General features: G+C 50.2%; 1 protein-coding gene across 1 annotated transcript in view; it reads right to left on the reverse strand.

The window, feature by feature from the left end:
* Positions 1-13,007, reverse strand: part of nup42 (nucleoporin 42) — a 156,554-nt gene that overhangs the window by 20,358 nt on the left and 123,189 nt on the right. The gene's annotated exons all lie outside the window — the stretch shown is intronic.

Consider the following 13,007-nt stretch of genomic DNA (forward strand, 5'->3'; position numbering starts at 1 on the left):
ACCGGGAGTGCCAACGGTTATGTTGCCTGCCCGGTGCCAGGGTTAAAGAGACCCCCTAGAGGCTGGAGAAGAATTTGGAGGGGGAGGATTCAATTGTCGTGGTCCACGCAGGAACCAACGACATAGCAGAATTTCACTTCTACTTCTACCTAAGAGTCTGAGCAACTAGGGTCCAAATTAAAATGCAGAACCTCAAAAAGGTCATAATTTCTATATTGTAACTTGAGCCACACGCAATTTGGCATAGGGACAAGCAGATTAGAAAGTTAAGCACATAGAAACATAGAAACATAGAAAATAGGTGCAGGAGTAGGCCATTCGGCCCTTCTAGCCTGCACCGCCATTCAATGAGTTCATGGCTGAACATTCAACTTCAGTACCCCATTCCTGCTTTCTCGCCATACCCCTTGATCCCCCTAGCAGTAAGGACCTCATCTAACTCCTTTTTGAATATATTTAGTGAATTGGCCTCAACAACTTTCTGTGGTAGAGAATTCCACAGGTTCACCACTCTCTGGGTGAAGAAGTTCCTCCGCATCTCGGTCCTAAATGGCTTACCCCTTATCCTTAGACTGTGACCCCTGGTTCTGGACTTCCCCAACATTGGGAACATTCTTCCTGCATCTAACCTGTCTAACCCCGTCAGAATTTTATATGTTTCTATGAGGTCCCCTCTCATTCTTCTGAACTCCAGTGAATACAAGCCCAGTTGATCCAGTCTTTCTTGATAGGTCAGTCCCGCCATCCCGGGAATCAGTCTGGTGAACCTTCGCTGCACTCCCTCAATAGCAAGAATGTCCTTCCTCAGGTTAGGAGACCAAAACTGTACACAATACTCCAGGTGTGGCCTCACCAATGCCCTGTACAACTGTAGCAACACCTCCCTGCCCCTGTACTCAAATCCCCTTGCTATGAAGGCCAACATGCCATTTGCTTTCTTAACCGCCTGCTGCACCTGCATGCCAACCTTCAATGACTGATGTACCATGACACCCAGGTCTCTTTGCACCTCCCCTTTTCCTAATCTGTCACCATTCAGATAATAGTCTGTCTCTCTGTTTTTACCACCAAAGTGGATAACCTCACATTTATCCACATTATACTTCATCTGCCATGCATTTGCCCACTCACCTAACCTATCCAAGTCGCTCTGCAGCCTCACAGCATCCTCCTCGCAGCTCACACTGCCACCCAACTTAGTGTCATCCGCAAATTTGGAGATACTACATTTAATCCCCTCATCTAAATCATTAATGTACAGTGTAAACAGCTGGGGCCCCAGCACAGAACCTTGCGGTACCCCACTAGTCACTGCCTGCCATTCTGAAAAGTACCCATTTACTCCTACTCTTTGCTTCCTGTCTGACAACCAGTTCTCAATCCATGTCAGTACACTACCCCCAATCCCATGTGCTCTAACTTTGCACATCAATCTCTTGTGTGGGACCTTGTCGAACGCCTTCTGAAAGTCCAAATATACCACATCAACTGGTTCTCCCTTATCCACTCTACTGGAAACATCCTCAAAAAATTCCAGAAGATTTGTCAAGCATGATTTCCCTTTCACAAATCCATGCTGACTTGGACCTATCATGTCACCTCTTTCCAAATGCACTGCTATGACATCCTTAATAATTGATTCCATCATTTTACCCACTACCGATGTCAGGCTGACCGGTCTATAATTCCCTGTTTTCTCTCTCCCTCCTTTTTTAAAAAGTGGGGTTACATTGGCTACCCTCCACTCCATAGGAACTGATCCAGAGTCAATGGAATGTTGGAAAATGACTGTCAACGCATCCACTATTCCCAAGGCCACCTCCTTAAGTACTCTGGGATGCAGTCCATCAGGCCCTGGGGATTTATCGGCCTTCAATCCCATCAATTTCCCCAACACAATTTCCCGGCTAATAAGGATTTCCCTCAGTTCCTCCTCCTTACTAGACCCCCCGACCCCTTTTATAACCGGAAGGTTGTTCGTGTCCTCCTTCGTGAATACCGAACCAAAGTACTTGTTCAATTGGTCCGCCATTTCTTTGTTCCCCGTTATGACTTCCCCTGATTCTGACTGCAGGGGACCTACATTTGTCTTTACTAACCTTTTTCTCTTTACATATCTATAGAAACTTTTGCAATCCGTCTTAATGTTCCCTGCAAGCTTCTTCTCATACTCCATTTTCCCTGCCCTAATCAAACCCTTTGTCCTCCTCTGCTGAGTTCTAAATTTCTCCCAGTCCCCAGGTTCGCTGCTATTTCTGGCCAATTTGTATGCCACTTCCTTGGCTTTAATACTATCCCTGATTTCCCTTGATAGCCATGGTTGAGCCACCTTCCCTTTTTTATTTCTATGCCAGACAGGAATGTACAATTGTTGTAGTTCATCCATGCGGTCTCTAAATGTCTGCCATTGCCCATCCACAGTCAACCCCTTAAGTATCATTCGCCAATCCATCTCAGCCAATTCACGCCTCATACCTTCAAAGTTAGCCTTCTTTAAGTTCTGGACCATGGTCTCTGAATTAACTGTTTCATTCTCCATCCTAATGCAGAATTCCACCATATTATGGTCACTCTTCCCCAAGGGGCCTCGCACAACGAGATTGCTAATTAATCCTTTCTCATTACATAACACCCAGTCTAAGATGGCCTCCCCCCTAGTTGGTTCCTCGACATATTGGTCTAAAAAACCATCCCTTATGCACTCCAGAAAATCCTCCTCCACCGTATTGCTTCCAGTTTGGTTAGCCCAATCTATGTGCATATTAAAGTCACCCATTATAACTGCTGCACCTTTATTGCACGCACCCCTAATTTCCTGACATGGCTGAGAGAGAGTGGTGTGGGAGGCAGGATTTTTCATTTATGGGACACTGACACCAGTACTGGGGAAAGAAGAGCTGTTCTATTGGGACAGGCTCCACTTAAAACAGGAAGGGACTCGCGTCCTGGCAAATCAAATAACTAGAGCGGTATTAGGACTTTAAACTAATGAAGGAGGGTGGGAGAATTCTGGAAAGGGTAAATTCAAAATCTAAGAGAAATGTCAAGACTGTACAGCAGAATGGTGATTGGGTAAAAACTAAGCAGAGTGGGTCAGGAAAGGACAGAGAGTTTAACAACGGTGACATCAGGAAAATTAGAAAAAAGTTAAATCTAAAGGCACCATTGTCTGAATGGGCAAAGCATTTGTAACAAAGTACATGAATTAATAGTTCAGATAAAAATAAATGGGTTTGATTTAATAGCCATTACAGAGACGTGATTGCAGAGTGACCAAGGTTGGAAATATTCCAGGATACTTGACTTTTAGAAGAGATAGCCAGAATGGAAAAGGGTTGGATAAAGACCGCAGCAAGAAAGGATCATAGCTCAGAAAAGCGAGATGTAGAATAACTTTGGGTGGAGCTAACAAACAACAAGGGCATAAATCACTGATGGCAATAGTTTATAAGCCCCCCACCTAACCATAGTTGTAGGGTTGGGCAGAGTATACATCCGGAAATTAAGAGGTCCATGTAACAAAGGTAATATAGTAATCATGGGGGCATTTAATTTTCATATAGACTAGGCAAACCAAATTTGTAGTAATAGTGCAGAGGACGAGTTCATCAAATGCATTCAAGATAGTTTTGTAGATCAGTAGGTCAAGGAACCAACTAAGGAACAGGCTATTTTTGATCCAGTATTGTGCAATGAGTCAGGGTTAATTAATAACCTTGTAGTAAAGGACCCTCTGGGATGCAATGATCATAATATGATAGAATTTTATGTTGTGTTTTAGAGTCATTTAGTTAAGCCCAAAACTAAGGTCTTAAATCTGAACAAAGCAATCTACATAGGCAACAGAGACGAGCTGGCTAAGGTAGGTTGGGAAACTAGATTATAAAGGTATGGCGGTAGATAAGCAATGGCAAACATTTAAAAGAAATAATGAATAATTCACAACAAATATATATTCCTTTAAGGAATAATAACCCCACTGGAAAAATGGTCCAGCCATGGCTAACAAGTTAAAGTTAGTATTAGATTAAAGGACGAGGCTTATAATGTTGCCAAAAATAGTAGTAAGCCTAAGGATTGGGAGGATTTTAGAATTCAGCAAGAGGACCAAGAAATTGATAGAGAAAAAAATAGAATACGAGAGTAAACTAGCAAAAGACAGAGTGTAAAAGCTTCTATAGGTATGTAAAAAGGAAGAGATTAGTGAAAGACGTGAGAAATTATAATGGGGAGTAAGGAAATGGCAGAGATATTAAACAAATATTTTGTATCTAGCTTCACAGAAAACAAGAAAACATTCAAGAAATAGTGGGGAACTAAGAGTCTAGTGAGAATGAAGAACTTAAAGAAAATAGTATTAAGAAATAGTACTGGAGAAATTAATGGGACTAAAAGCTGACAAATCCCCTGGACCCAATGGCCTACATCCTAGGGTTTTAAAAGAGGTGACTAGAGATAGTGAATGGATTGGTTAAGATCTTCCAGAATTCCCTATATTCTAGAACGGTCCCAGAAAATTGGAAGGTAGCAAATGTAACCCCGCTATTCAAGAAAGGAGAGAGAAAACAGGGAGCCTCACATCAGCAGTAGGGAAAATGCTAGAATCTATTATTAGGGACGTGGTAACAGGGAACTGAGAAAATCATAATGGCCTGCAATTTGTGGTCATCGGCAAAGCAAAACCATTCGCTGCTGGCGCCAAAGAAAGCTGCCCACAAAGATCTCGGGATTTCTGCAGCAAGAAGTTTGCATTTTTCAATGTGCAATTGAGATCAGTGTAATGCAGTGCAGCCAGTGTCGGAGCAGTGAATGACTGATTGTAACTTCTGGATTTCCACCTTTAGAAATGCATGTGCTACATCCTGAAGTTACGGTCAATTTCAAAGCGGTAATAACAGCGAAAGAACACCGTAAATTCCGAGTGAATATGATTGGGCAGAATCAACATGGTTTTATGAAAGGGAAATCATGTTTGACGAATCAATTAGACCTTTTTGAGGTTGTAACTTGCAGGGTAGATGAGGGGGAACCAGTAGATGTAGTGTACTTGGATTTTCAGAGAGAATTTGAAAGGTGCCACACAAGAGAGTATTATACAAAATTAGGGCTCCTGAGATTGGGGGTAATATATTAGTATGGATTGAGGATTGGTTAATGGACAGAAAACAGAGAGCAGGAGTAAACGGTTCATTTTCGGGTTGGCAGGCTATAACTAGTGGGGTACCGCAAGGATCAGTGCTTGGGCCTCAGCTTTTTAAAATGTCTATCACTGGCTTAGAAGAGTAATGTATCCAAGTTTGCTGTTGAAACAAAGCTAATTGAGAAAGTAAGTTGTGAGGAGGATGCAAAGAGGCTACAAAGGAATATAGACTGGTTAAATGATTAAAGTCCATCTGCCATGTTCTTACCCAATGTGGAGAAATGTGAAATTAGCCATCTTGGTAGGAAAAATAGAAAAGCAGATTTTTTGTTTTAAATGGCGAGAGGTTTTGAAATGTTGATATTCAGAGGGACCTGGGTGTCCTTGTACATGAGTCACTGAACATTAACATGCAAGTACAGCAAGCAATTAGGAAAGCAAATAGTATGTTTGCCTTTAGTACAAAAGGATTGGAGTACAAGAGTAAAGTAGTCTTTCTGCAATCATCATAGGCAGTCCCTCGGAATTGAGGAAGACTTGCTTCCACTCTTAGCATGAGTTCTTAGGTGGCTGTACAGTCCAATACGAGAACCATAGTCTCTGTCACAGGTGGGACAGATAGTGGTTGAAGGAAAGGGTGGGTGGGACTGGTTTGCCGCACGCTCCTTCCACTGCCAGCGCTTGATTTCTACATGTTCTCGGCGACGGGACTCAAGGAGCTCAGCGCCCTCCCGGATGCAATTCCTCCACTTAGGGCGGTCTTTGGCCAGGGACTCCCAGGTGTCAGTGAGGATGTCGCACTTTATCAGGGAGGCTTTGAGGGTGTCCTTGTAATGTTTCGCTGCCCACCTTTGGCTCGTTTGCTATGGACGAGTTGAGTAGAGCGCTTGCTTTGGGAGTCTCGTGTCTGGCATGCAAACTATGTGGCCTGCCCAGCGGAGCTGATCAAGTGTGGTCAGTGGATAGGGCCCTGGTGAGACCACACCTGGAGTAGTGTTCTGGTCTCCTTACCATGGAGGAATATACTTGCCTTAGAGGGAAGGTTCACCAGACTGATTCTAGGGATCGGGGGATTGTCCTAAAAAGAAAGATTGAGGTGACTAGGTCTATATTCCCTAGAATTTAGATGAATGAGAGGTGATCTCATTGAAGCATATAAAATTCTTACAGGGCTTGACAGGGTAGATGCTGGGAGGATATATCCCCTGGTTAGAGAGTCTAGAATTAGGGCTCACAGTCTCAGAATAAGGGGTTGACTATTTAGGACAGAGACTAAGAGAATTTGCATCACTCAGAGGGTCGTGACTCTTTGGCATTCTCTGCCCCAGAGGGATATGGATGCTCAGTGGTCGAGTATATTCAAGGCAGAGATCGATAGACTGCGGGATATTAAGGCAATTAAGGGATATGAGGATAGTGCAGAAAGGTGGAGTGGAGTTAGAAGATCGTGATCTTATTGAATGACGGAGCAGGTTTGAAAAGTCGAACGGCCTACTCCTGCTCTTATTTCTTGTTATGTTCTTATTTTAACATTTATGTAGGTTATACAAAACTTTAATATCCTTATAAATACACTATTTTTCAAACTACTGAATGAAGTTGTTCAAGAATCAAGTTTAAAGAAAAATATAATTTTTCCAAATAATGTATTCAACACATCTAATAAGCTAGACTTTTACCATTTAAAAAAAAATGTGCCTGCCAGAAATGCAGGAAATGGGGCCTGATATCAAAACACTTTGCTGCAAATACAATGACAATTCATGTCTGACACGAGGACATTGACACAAAAACAGCGACATAAAAATTTACATAAATGCAGATCAAAAAATTAAATTACTCAGCATAATTGAAAAGAAAATAGAGTCTTCTAAATATAAATTTCTCCACTGGAATATCACACAAGACTCAATGGTGTGCTATTATGCAAAACCATGTTTAATTCTTCTAAACAGATGAATAAAAAAAGTTAAAGATCATAAACCATTAATGATAGAATAATTGTGTGCATCTATAGTTTAAGAACAGTTACCATAAAAGCATGAAACACACAACCCCTCTAACAAGTCAAAAATAAAATGTTACTGAAGCTCATTCTGTCTCTTCAAATTCATGTGCCCATTTATAATTTTTCCCAATGAATTAAAACCTGTAATTCAAACACAACCTCCGATAACAGCAACAATGTACAATCTCAAGGTGATACAGAAACAATAAGCAGCAAGTGAATCCTAGAATTTAATTCACAAGAAAAAAGTTAAATATTTTGTCTTCTCTAACCTAGGACCCCAGTCTATCGTTATCCACCCACCCACAACACCAATTTCTTCTCTCTCCTTACAATCATGTCACCACTCTTTTCTCAATAGCACCCTCAGTGCTCCTGCCCCACCCAAATGGAGTTAGGACCCAGATAAGCCATGATCTCTCTGAATGGCAGGACAGGCTCAAGGGGCTGAATTGCCTACTACTGCTCCTATTTTCCTCTTCACTTGTGTTCCCACCACTCCACCTCTCCTCTGTGGCTCCAGTTGCTTCATGTTTCTTTCCCTGTCATCTCATCTGTGCCTCACACGTATACCCGAGCCCCTCCTCTATCTCTCATCTGTGCCCCAGTCCCTCCATCGCACACCTGTGCCTTGGCTCTCTCTCTCACACACCTGTGCCCCAGACCCCTGGTAACTCTGCCCCAGTCTCTCTCACCTGTACTCCAGTCTCTCTCTCTCCCACTCACCGGTGCCCCAGTCTCTCTCTCTCTCTCTCTCTCTCTCACCTGTGCCCCAGTCTATCTCTCTCTCACTCACCTGTGCCCCAGTCTCTCTCTCTCTCTCTCACCTGTGCCCCAGTCTCTCTCTCTCACCTGTGCCCCAGTCTCTCGCTCTCTTTCTCTCACCTGTACCCCAGTCTCTCTCTCTCACACACACTCACCTGTGGCCCAGTCTCTCTCTCTCTCACCTATGCCCCAGTCTCTCTCTCTCTTTCTCACCTGTGCCCGAGTCTCTCTCGCTCTCTCTCTCACCTGTGCCCCAGTCGCTCTCTCTCTCTCATTAGTGCCCCAGTCTCTCTCTCTCACACACTCACCTCTGCCACAGTCTCTCTCTCTCTCACCTGTGCCCCAGTCTCTCTCTCTATCTCACCTGTGCCCCAGTCTCTCTCTCTATCTATCTCACCTGTGCCCTAGTCTCTCTCTCTCACACCTGTGCACCAGTATCTCTCTCTCTCATGCCCCACTCTCTCTCTCTCATGCCCCACTCTCTCTCTCTCATGCCCCACTCTCTCTCTCTCATGCCCCACTCTCTCTCTCTCATGCCCCACTCTCTCTCCCTCACCAGTGCCCCAGTCTCACTCTCGCTCTCTCACCTGTGCCCCAGTCGCTCACGCTCTCACTCTCTCTCACCTGTGCCCCGCTCTCTCTCTCACCTGTGCCCCAGTCTCTCTCGCTCTCTCTCTCCTGTGTCCCAGTCTCTCGCTCTCTCTCTCCTGTGCCCCAGTCTCTCGCTCTCGCTCTCCTGTGCCCCAGTCTCTCGCTCTCTCACACACACACACGTGCCCCAGTCTCTCTCTCTCTCTCTCACTCATCTGTGCCCCCGTCACGCTCCCTCTCACTCACCTGTGCCCCAGTCTCTCTCTCTCTCGCTCACACCTCTGCCCCAGTCTCTCTCTCTCGCTCACACCTGTGCCCCAGTCTCTCTCTCACTCTCTCACCAGTGCCCCAGTCTCTCTCTCTCTCTCTCTCCCTCACCAGTGGCCCAGTCACTCTCTCTCACCTGTGCCACACTCTCACTCTCTCACCTGTGCCCCAGTCGTTTGCTCTCTCACTCTCTCTCTCACCTGTGCCCCAGTCTCTCGCTCTCTCTCACCTGTGCCCCAGTCTCTCGCTCTCTCTCACCTGTGCCCCAGTCTCTCGCTCTCTCATCCGTGCCCCCGTCTCGCTCTCTCTCACTCATCCGTGCCCCCGTCGCGCTCTCTCACTCATCCCTGCCCCGTCGCTCTCTCACTCATCCCTGCCCCCGTCGCGCTCCCCCCCCGCCCCAGTCGCGCTCTCCCCCTGCCCCAGTCGCGCACTCCCCCCTGCCCCAGTCGCGCTCTCCCCCCTGCCCCAGTCGCGCTCTCCCCTCTGCCCCAGTCTCTCTCGCGCTCTCACCTGTGCCCCAGTCACTTGTGCTCGCCTGTGCCCCAGTCACTCGCTCTCTCTCTCACCTGTGCCCAAGTCTGTCTCTCTCTCTCACCTGTGCCCCAGTCTCTCTCTCTCACCTGTGCCCCAGACTCTCTCTCACCTGTGCCCCAGTCTCTCTCTCTCACCTGTGCCCCACTCTCTCGCTCACCTGTGCCCCAGTCTCTCTCTCTCACCTGTGCCCCACAGTCTCTCTCTCGCCTGTGCCCCACAGTCTCTCTCGCCTGTGCCCCACAGTCTCTCTCTCGCCTGTGCCCCACAGTCTCTCTCTCACCTGTACCCCAGTCTCTCGCTCTCTCATCTGTGCCCCACTCTCTCTCTCTCTCTCACACACCTGTGCCCAACTCTCTCTCACTCACCTGTGCCCCACTCTCTCTCTCTCTCATCTGTCCCCACTCTTGATCTCTCACCTGTGCCCCAGTCGCTCGCTCTCTCATCTGTGCCCCAGTCGCTCGCTCTCTCTCACCTGTCCCCACTCTCTCTCATCTGTGCCCCAGTCTCTCTCTCGCCTGTGCCCCACAGTCTCTCTCTCTCGCCTGTGCCCCACAGTCTCTCTCTCTCGCCTGTGCCCCAGTCTCTCTCTCTCGCCTGTGCCCCACAGTCTCTCTTTCGCCTGTGCCCCACAGTCTCTCTCTCGCCTGTGCCCCAGTCTCTCTCTCGCCTGTGCCCCACAGTCTCTCTCTCTCTCGCCTGTGCCCCACAGTCTCTCTCTCGCCTGTGCCCCACAGTCTCTCTCTCTCTCTCTCACCTCTGCCCCACAGTCTCTCTCTCTCTCACCTGTGCCCCACAGTCTCTCTCTCTCTCGCACCTGTGCCCCACTCTCTCTCTCACTCATCCGTGCCCCCGTCGCGCTCTCTCTCACTCATCCGTGCCCCTGTCGCTCTCTCACTCATCCCTGCCCCCGTCGCGCTCTCCCCCCTGCCCCAGTCACGCTCTCCCCCCTGCCCCAGTCGCGCTCTCCCCCCTGCCCCAGTCGCGCTCTCCCCCCTGCCCCAGTCGCGCTCTCCCCCCTGCCCCAGTCGCTCGCTCTCTCACCTGTGCCCCAGTCTCTCTCTCGCCTGTGCCCCAGTCTCTCTCTCGCCTGTGCCCCACAGTCTCTCTCTCACCTGTGCCCCAGTTGCTCGCTCTCTCGCACCTTTTCCCCCTCTCTCGCTCTCTCACTTGTGCCCCAGTCGCTCGCTCTCTCACCTGTGCCACTCTCTCTCACTCTCTCACGTGTGCTCCACTCTCTCTCTCACCTGTGCCCCAGTCTCTCGCTCTCACCTGTGCCCCAGTCTCTCGCTCTCACCTGTGCCCCACAGTCTCTCGCTCTCACCTGTGCCCCACAGTCTCTCGCTCTCACCTGTGCCCCACAGTCTCTCTCTCTCTCGCCTGTGCCCCACAGTCTCTCTCTCTCTCGCCTGTGCCCCAGTTTCTCTCTCGCCTGTGCCCCAGTCTCTCTCTCGCCTGTGCCCCACAGTCTCTCTCTCGCCTGTGCCCCACAGTCTCTCTCTCGCCTGTGCCCCACAGCCTCTCTCTCGCCTGTGCCCCACAGCCTCTCTCTCGCCTGTGCCCCACAGCCTCTCTCTCGCATGTGCCCCACAGCCTCTCTCTCTCTCTCACCTGTGCCCCAGTCGCGCTCTCACCTGTGCCCCAGTCGCTCGCTCTCTCAACTGTGCCCCTCTCTCTCACTCTCACCTGTGCCCCAGTTGCTCGCTCTCTCTCACCTGTGCCCCTCTCTCTCTCTCACGTGTGCCCCGCTCTCTCTCTCACGTGTGCCCCGCTCTCTCTCTCACGTGTGCCCCGCTCTCTCTCTCACGTGTGCCCCGCTCTCTCTCTCACGTGTGCCCCGCTCTCTCTGTCTGACATGTGCCCCAGTCTCTCGCTCTCACCTGTGCCCCAGTCTCTCGCTCTCACCTGTGCCCCAGTCTCTCGCTCTCTCACCTGTGCCCCAGTCTCTCGCTCTCTCACCTGTGCCCCAGTCTCTCGCTCTCTCACCTGTGCCCCAGTCTCTCGCTCTCTCACCTGTGCCCCAGTCTCTCGCTCGCCCTCACCTGTGCCCCAGTCTCTCGCTCTCACCTGTGCCCCAGTCTCTCGCTCTCACCTGTGCCCCAGTCTCTCACTCGCTCACCTGTGCCCCAGTCTCTCGCTCGCTCACCTGTGTCCCAGTCTCTCTCTCACCTGTGCCCCAGTCTCTCTCTCTCACCTGTGCCCCACAGTCTCTCTCTTGCCTGTGCCCCAGTCTCTCTCTTGCCTGTGCCCCACAGTCTCTCTCTCACCTGTGCCCCACAGTCTCTCTCTCGCCTGTGCCCCAGTCTCTCTCTCGCTCTCTCACCTGTGCCCCAGTCTCTCGCTCGCTCTCACCTGTGCCCCAGTATCTCGCTCTCACCTGTGCCCCAGTCTCTTGCTCTCACCTGTGCCCCAGTCTCTCGCTCTCACCTGTGCCCCACTCTCGCTCACACCTGTGCCCCACTCTCGCTCACACCTGTGCCCCACACTCGCTCATGTGTGCTCCACTCTCTCTCTCACCTGTGCTCCAGACTCTCTCTCTCACCTGTGCCCCAGTCTCTCTCTCTCGCCTGTGCCCCACAGTCTCTCTCTCTCGCCTGTGCCCCACAGTCTCTCTCTCTCGCCTGTGCACCAGTCTCTCTCTCACCTGTGCCCCACAGTCTCTCTCTCTCACCTGTGCCCCAGTCTCTCTCTCACCTGTGCCCCACAGTCTCTCTCTTGCCTGTGCCCCGCTCTCTCTGTCTGACCTGTGCCCCAGTCTCTCGCTCTCACCTGTGCCCCAGTCTCTCGCTCTCTCACCTGTGCCCCAGTCTCTCGCTCTCTCACCTGTGCCCCAGTCTCTCGCTCTCACCTGTGCCCCAGTCTCTCGCTCTCACCTGTGCCCCAGTCTCTCACTCGCTCACCTGTGCCCCAGTCTCTCGCTCGCTCACCTGTGCCCCAGTCTCTCTCTCTCACCTGTGCCCCACAGTCTCTCTCTTGCCTGTGCCCCAGTCTCTCTCTTGCCTGTGCCCCACAGTCTCTCTCTCACCTGTGCCCCACAGTCTCTCTCTCGCCTGTGCCCCAGTCTCTCTCTCGCTCTCTCACCTGTGCCCCAGTCTCTCGCTCGCTCTCACCTGTGCCCCAGTATCTCGCTCTCACCTGTGCCCCAGTCTCTTGCTCTCACCTGTGCCCCAGTCTCTCGCTCTCACCTGTGCCCCACTCTCGCTCACACCTGTGCCCCACTCTCGCTCACACCTGTGCCCCACACTCGCTCATGTGTGCTCCACTCTCTCTCTCACCTGTGCTCCAGACTCTCTCTCTCACCTGTGCCCCAGTCTCTCTCTCTCGCCTGTGCCCCAGAGTCTCTCTCTCTCGCCTGTGCCCCACAGTCTCTCTCTCTCGCCTGTGCACCAGTCTCTCTCTCACCTGTGCCCCACAGTCTCTCTCTTGCCTGTGCCCCACAGACTCTCTCTCACCTGTGCCCCAGACTCTCTCTCTCACCTGTGCCCCAGTCTCTCTCTCTCACCTGTGCCCCACAGTCTCTCTCTTGCCTGTGCCCCACAGTCTCTCTCTCGCCTGTGCCCCACAGTCTCTCTCTCGCTCTCTCACCTGTGCCCCAGTCTCTCTCTCTCACCTGTGCCCCAGTCTCTCTCTTGCCTGTGCCCCACAGTCTCTCTCTCGCCTGTGCCCCACAGTCTCTCTCTCTCTCTCTCACCTCTGCCCCAC

Source organism: Pristiophorus japonicus, chromosome 5, assembly GCF_044704955.1.
Source record: "Pristiophorus japonicus isolate sPriJap1 chromosome 5, sPriJap1.hap1, whole genome shotgun sequence".
NCBI lineage: Eukaryota > Metazoa > Chordata > Chondrichthyes > Pristiophoridae > Pristiophorus > Pristiophorus japonicus.